Below are 7390 nucleotides of genomic sequence, written 5' to 3' on the forward strand. Positions count from 1 at the left end.
TATATTAGGTGCCAAGGTTATGTAGGATTGAGTATAAATGTCCCTGACCACATGGAAGTTATATATTGGGGGGGGGGGGAATGCAAGAGAGGTTGAAATACTCTCATGCTGTGTGATACAACACAGACATTTTAAAGAACTGCTGTGCAATATGTGATGAAGCTTCAAAGTATGTGTGTAATCCCCAAATTGTATAAAAGATATTTTTAAATGGAACATTTTTTCTTCTTAGGTTTATGATTCAGTAATCCCAATAACAATAAAATAGAGTTATAAAAAAAGAGATAAGGTGGAGTGTGGAAGGAACAGAACTTTAGGTATATGACAGATGTATATCGTCATCATCTGATATCACACAGTTTTTTACAAGTCTATAAAATGCTCAAGTCCTTGAAGAAGGGAGTTGTAGAAGAGGTGGGGCAGGGTCCTTAAGGCACGTTTGCTCAGGAAATGAAGCTGCTGAGTAGATGTTAACTGCTAGACATGGCCTTTTCTGAATTGTCAGAAATGAGTGCAATAAACAAAGGCAAGCAAGGTTCAGAAGACGGACGACACACGCTAACGTTATAGTCAAAGTTCTCTCCTTTGCAGAGATGCATCCTACCTTTGCAAGCATAGGGTTGTTTCTCATGGAAAACATCTTCCCTGTAAATATCAGGATCCTGTTGGCACTAATTAGACACACGAAACGTGTGTGAGTGCAAGAATGCACACACACAGGCATAATCGCAGTGTGCCCTTTGGTAATTGCCCTCATCATTGAAGGTCTTTCCAAGCATTTTGTAATTCAGTGAAGTGTGACGTGTGAGCCTTAGGTAAATGTCTGTGAGCCTGGAAACACTAGGTAGGAACAGGAAGGTGTAACTACAAGTGAGCTGCTGATACTTACGTGTGGAACCAATGTGTATTTCGTGAGTTATGAAATAATATGTTGTAGGACTAATGACTTTTTGAAACACAAGAATAAGAAAACTTTTGGCCAGGTGGCATGAAAAAGGAATAAAGACACTTTGAGTGTTTTAAAGATCTATAGTACTTTAAAATAGCCATTATTCAATGAATCTTCATCAAACCCTACCTATTTATGAGGCTTGGGGAAGGAGAAAGAAAACTAACCAAATAAGCCTTTGGGAAGTGCCAAGTGATACTGCAGATATAAAATCTATGGGTAGAGAATAATAAGGAGATCATCAAATCTGAAAATTAAATCATTTTCAGCATTTTGGTCGATGTGGTATGTGCTATGTAAGATAAAATGATCTTTTTTTTAGAGATACCAGTTCATGCTGGAGAAGTGATTCTATTCTCACCTCCTCAGGCTCTAAATCAATGGAGCCTAGATTTAGGAGAAGCCCCAAGCAGTGGACCTTGGCTGGTGGTCTGGGGGAAGCATCAGCTTTCAGGAAATTTCTCAGGTTCAACCGTAGAATCTCCAGGTAAAGAAGAAAGAGATCAAAGTTTCTAAGGTGAATGGAGACTGGGGGTTGGAAGTTTGGGAAGACATCATATAGGGAGCTTAGAGACCAAAGGTAACAAAATTCTTTATAATGTTGGTGATTCATTCATGGCTCTTTACATCATGAGAATTAACACCAGGCTTATAAAGTTAATCGTATTATATCACTTCAGCATTTTGGAGAAGATCATTCGCAACAGTCCATTAAAAATCCCTGGCATAATGAATATGTTACTTTGTGATTCTAGCGAGGTCTAATGAATAAATATAACATTTAAGCATATTCCTAAGAACCTAGTCTAGATTCACTTGATAAACCAGATAAGCTCACTGTTAGTGGGTTTGTTCTGGTTGGCTGAGTTAATAATGAGTGCTTAAAATTGCACCTAATGCATATTTACTCAAAAAAAGAACCGTCTGAGTCACGACTCTATGTGCAGTTGGAAACCCAATGTAATAAGTATGTATCTGAAAGCTTTAAATGCTATACTACACATTAGAATTATATAATTTGAATTTTTGTTTTGTCTTTCTAATCCCATCCGATCACTGTAGGGTAGGACTTTTGTTTACATTAGAGCCAATGAACAGTGTAAATATACTTTAAAGAAATTTGCATGGTCTGGGAAGAATTAATAAAAATTATAATTGTGCTATGTAGTACAAAGTGAAATATTCCAACACATAGCTTGGCAGTAGCTACTTGGAAATAATACAAAAAATTCCTAGTCCTTATATCTGTAACTTCCGTGTTTATTACTTGTAATTTTAAGCCTATGGGGAGATTCTTTTGGCTTGAAAATGTGCAACATTTTCCATAATCTGATTCAGGGCCAATGTATTCAATTTCACAGATATGTACTGAGCTGCTTTTGTGATAAGAGATAGGCAAACTAAATGTTATAGTCATTGCCTTTACTGGGAATTCTCTGGTGGTCCAGGGGTTAGGACTCAGTGCTGTCACTGCCAGGGTCCTGGGCTCGATACCTGGTTGGGGAACTAAGATCCTGCAAGCCTCGCGGTGAGGCCAAAAAAAAAAAAAAAAAATTCATTGCCTTTACAGAACTTGTCACCTTGCTGTGCCCCAAGCAAAATTGTGTTTGGAGAAACTTTGTCTTGACTGTCCCCCTACGACTTTCAGCCTCTTCTTGTCTACCATCACTATATCCTCAGATGTTTGTGTGGAAGTCATACCCAAGACAGCTCCACTTACAGTAACTACCAGGTCTATACGTTAGGAATGCTTCTAGTTGCAAGTAATAACATGTCAGGGTAACAGCAGCTTTAAAAAGTAGGTTTTATTCTTCTCAGATATCAGTAAGTCCGGAGGCAGGTGGATGCTGGCATTGGTTCAGTGGCTCAGCGGTCCTAGGGCTGGTGTCTGTGCGGCTCCCTGTTTGTTCCCTCCTAGTCCCTAGAGCGGCATCAGGCACCCATTTGTCTTGAAGGCAGAAGGATGTGGAAGAAGGAGCAATGCCAGATGCATCTGCTACCTCACAGCAACATCAATAAAAAATTACCAAAGGCTTTACTACAATCTCCCTGGACATTTCTGCTTACATGTAATTGTCTAGAACTGTGGCATATGGCCACCTAGCTGCAAATAAAAGTGGGAGCATGAGTTTTTAGTTGAGGGGGTGGACTGGAGAAGGGAATCGGAAATGGGTGTTGGGTTAACCAGACGACAGTGTTGGCCACACCTGGAGAGCCTGTGCTCCACTGGTTAGGAACAGAGACTTATGGGGACCTGCTGGGAAGAGAAAAGGCACAGGCGGCAGGAGATGTTAAAACCAGTAGAGGCGTGTATTTCTCCCCCTCCAGCCACATTCACCCAGATCCGTATATTGACATGTGCGAACCCAGGTTATCCCTCGAGGCGATTCTTAATGTTTCTTTCTTTCTCTCTTGAGTTTATTTGGTTCTCACATATTATATGCTAATAAAGAAATATACTGAAAAATCATCTCTCACTTCCATTTCCTTAAACAGTTTTCATGTTTCCATTTTCCTTTTGACCCGTATCATTTGCATGTACTTCAGTGTAAAGATAATTAAATACTAATTTATTTTTTCACTTAACGTTATTTCATAACCTTGTCCACCTTGCTGTTTCATTTTTTTTTTAAATTTTATTTAGTTATTTATTTATTTATGGCTGTGTTGGGTCTTCTTTTCTGTGCGAGGACTTTCTCCAGTTGCGGCGAGCGGGGGCCACTCTTCACCGCGGTGCGCGGGCCTCTCACTATCGTGGCCTCTCTTGTTGCGGAGCACAAGCTCCAGACGCGCAGGCTCAGTAGTTGTGGCTCACGGGCTTAGCCGCTCCGCGGCATGTGGGATCTTCCCAGACCAGAGCTCGAACCCGTGTCCCCTGCACCGGCAGGCAGACTCTCAACCACTGTGCCACCAGGGAAGCCCCTTGCTGTTTCATTTTGTCCCTAATGAATATCTGTATTGTCCTTACTGATTCCTTTAAAGGACAGACATTTAGTAGCCATTATAACGTTCCTTAGTTCCAAGAGACTACTTGCAAAAAAGTCATTAAATCCACAGTAGCAGAAGGACTGAATCATATTTGTTATTTTTGAAAAGCTATTCTGTTAAATTCTCCTGGTTTGAGAATGATGTAACCATGGTGACTTAAGAACTTTTATAATGAAGTGAACATCAATATAATTCAATATAATGAATGAACATCAATAAGTTAGCTGAAAACCCTGCTGGTCCAACATGCAAGTAATCTTTGTGTTTAAACATCCCAAGCCACTATTTTAATTTTGAATAATGATACTATCTTTTTAATTACTTTTTGCACTATATGTGTGTGTGCCTGTGTGTGTGTGTTTGTGTCTGTATTATTTTATTCGCAGAAAAAACGATCTTTCTTCAGCTTCCCCTACCATCTCTATAACACTGACCAGGCTTTTAAATGCAATACTTAGCAAGTTAATAGAAGGCTAGAACACTAGAATTAAAAAAACAACAACTAGATTTCATACTCCCCAAATAACTTTTAAAACCTATGAATACCTTATACATTTTTAGGTGCTATTTGCCATTTGTCATCATAAGATTAAATAATTACAAATTCAATTTCTGACTATAGTTGCAAACACAATTTTGTAAATACTGAACTTTTTAAACTAAATTGTTACATCACTTTTAAATGTATCCATTGGAATTTGCATACATCATAGTCATGATACCCACTGTCAATTTAAAAAAATATGGACAAGTTCTGCCTTCAATTGACATTCAACCAAATGACTGGATAAATAAAATTTGGGGTATCCATGCAATAGAATATTATCTGACCATTAAAAAAGGAACAAAGTATTGGTATATGTGGAAGGTTGGATAACCTTGAAAACATTATGCTAAGTGAAAGGAAACCATCACAAAAAAATCTAAATATTACCTGACTTAATTCATATGAAAATCTAGAATAAGGAAATCTATGGAGACAAAAAAGTAGATTAAGCATTTGCTTATGGCTGGGAGGGATGAAGGAATAGATGGGTGACAGATAAAATGCATAATGTTTATTTTCGTAGTGGTGAAATTGTTTCAAAATATGGAGATAACTTCACTTGTCTGTAAATATATTAAAAATCATAAAACTATATTTTAAATGGATGAATTGTATGGTAAATAAATTATATCTCAATAAAGCTGTTTAAAAAGGAAAAAAATATGGACAAGTTCTGCGTTCATATTTGGGAATTTCACATTGTTTTTCTTTCTACTTGAATTTATATTTTAATTTCATTTCCACTGAAGAGTATTACCCTAATCTAATGAATTTGTGAAAACTGTGAGATTCCATGTATCTGTGGATGAATATGATGTAGGTTAGCAATGTGGTCAACAGCACAGAATGTGGAGCTGGGTTTCTTGAGTTCAAGTTTTGCCACTTGCCAGCTGTGTGATATTGAGAAAGTTACTGAACTCTCTGTGCCTAAATTTCCTCTTCTATAAAAGGGAGAAAATATTACTTGTGCCATAGGATTGCTGTGAAGACGAAATCAGTTCACGTAGTATGGAAGTTAAAGAAAACCTGGAACACAATGGCACCAGGTAAACTTTTGTTGTTATTGTTAGACTGAGATAGGGTTCAGCATCCACTTTGCTCCTTTTTAAAAAAAAAAATTTAAAAAAATGGATTTAAGTGCTGATCAACCTTGTTTCACATAAAGAGAGAGACAACAGTGAAAGGACTTTGGTATGTATTATTGTCCCTCGAATCTGAACTCCTTCCAAGTTACCTGCCAAAGAAATCACAGCGATCTATCAAGGAAACTATGCAAGATTGACAACTTGACCAGACCCTCTCAGTTTTGTTGAAAGCAAAGAATTGGAAATACCTGGTTTTCAAAATGTCTCTGAAACTTGCGCTATTCACTGTTTCAATTTCTAGGAAATAGACTGCAGAAGGCTTGACTAGCCTTATCGAATAGCTCTTAGAGCCTATTACTCGTTCACTTACAGGCTTCAAATTTAACTCAATATTCTCAGAGAGGATTGGGAATGGAATAAATTTACCTGCTTCATCTTGGCCAATAACATTTCTAATCAGTTTTATTAATGGTGTAATTTACATAGAATAAAATTCACCAGTTTTACGTGTACAGTTCCGTGCATTTTGACAAATGTTTTAAGGTTGTGTAACCACCACCATCATGATACAGAACATCTCCACCTCCACAAAATGTTCCCTCATTCCTGTGGCAATCCATGCGTCCTACAGGTTTCTGGCCTCTGATCTTTCTGTTACTATGTTTTACTTCTAGTATCTGGGTAAAAACCTTGGAGTGAGATTGCTGGGTTATACAGTTAGTATGTGTTTAACTTTATAAAACACTGCAAACTGGTTTTGAAGTGACCTTACCGCCAGCAATCTCTGAGTGTTACTGTTTATATCCTCAGCAATACTTGCTATCATCAGTAATTTTAAAATTTTAGCTATTTTATTGGGATGCGGTGGTACCTCATTGTGGTTTTGATTTGAAGTTATCTAACTCTTCATGGTGTTGAGCATCGTTTCACGTATTTGTTTGCCATGGCCATGTGCTTATTTGCTTTATTGCTGTTTGCTCAAGAATCTGTTCAGATATTTTGCTCATTTTTAATCGTCCTTTTCCTTCTTATTATTGGGTTGTAAGAGTCTTTATATATTCTAGATTAATTGTTTTTGTAACGTGCTTTTTACATTATCACATTTTTAACTATATTTTTTAAAACCCTGGTGCTACAGATTTTGCTCATCTATTTCATGGAAAAATGCCCTTCGAGTTTCCTAACTGGCAAAGCAAGGGCCATTGTCAAACCAATTAGCTAAATCACACTTTCTGTCAGAAAAAACATGTTTGACTTCGTCTTCAATTCTAACAAATACATCAGTATGGGTTCCTGTGTCAATCCCCTCACATTTGAATTCCAACTTCAAGATAGATAGATAAAGTTCGGATATTTGCCATAAGTTTGTCATCTCTTGGATGAAAAGAAGTGTCTTCTCTCAATGTTTCTAAAAATTAAGATGAGAAGCCTTTCTTAGACACTAATATTCTGAATTGTTCCTTTAGTTTGTGTTCAAAATTCTTCTACCCTGGGCCGATGCACCACAGTAAGATGAGGGCTGGTGAGAATAAGGCTTTCCTTTTTCAAGGGGGAGCATCTTGCCAGGAAGGAGGAGCTGGAAAGGGAGAACATCTCAAGCACTGGGGCATTTAAGCAGGGTAGTTTTGGGAAAGTGTACGTATGCAGGTTGAAGAAATGGGACCTGCTTCCCCTCCATGCCTGCATACTCCTGGGAAATTTCATGACCTGGGAGTATCCATTCCACAGGCCTGAAGACCCTTGTTCTAAGCTAATGTGGTTTTTGAGAAATAAAGGCTTAATAGGCAATGGAATGCCAAATATTCCCAGAAAGATAAGTTG

This window comes from Balaenoptera musculus, chromosome 18, assembly GCF_009873245.2.
Source record: "Balaenoptera musculus isolate JJ_BM4_2016_0621 chromosome 18, mBalMus1.pri.v3, whole genome shotgun sequence".
Taxonomy (NCBI): Eukaryota; Metazoa; Chordata; class Mammalia; order Artiodactyla; family Balaenopteridae; genus Balaenoptera; species Balaenoptera musculus.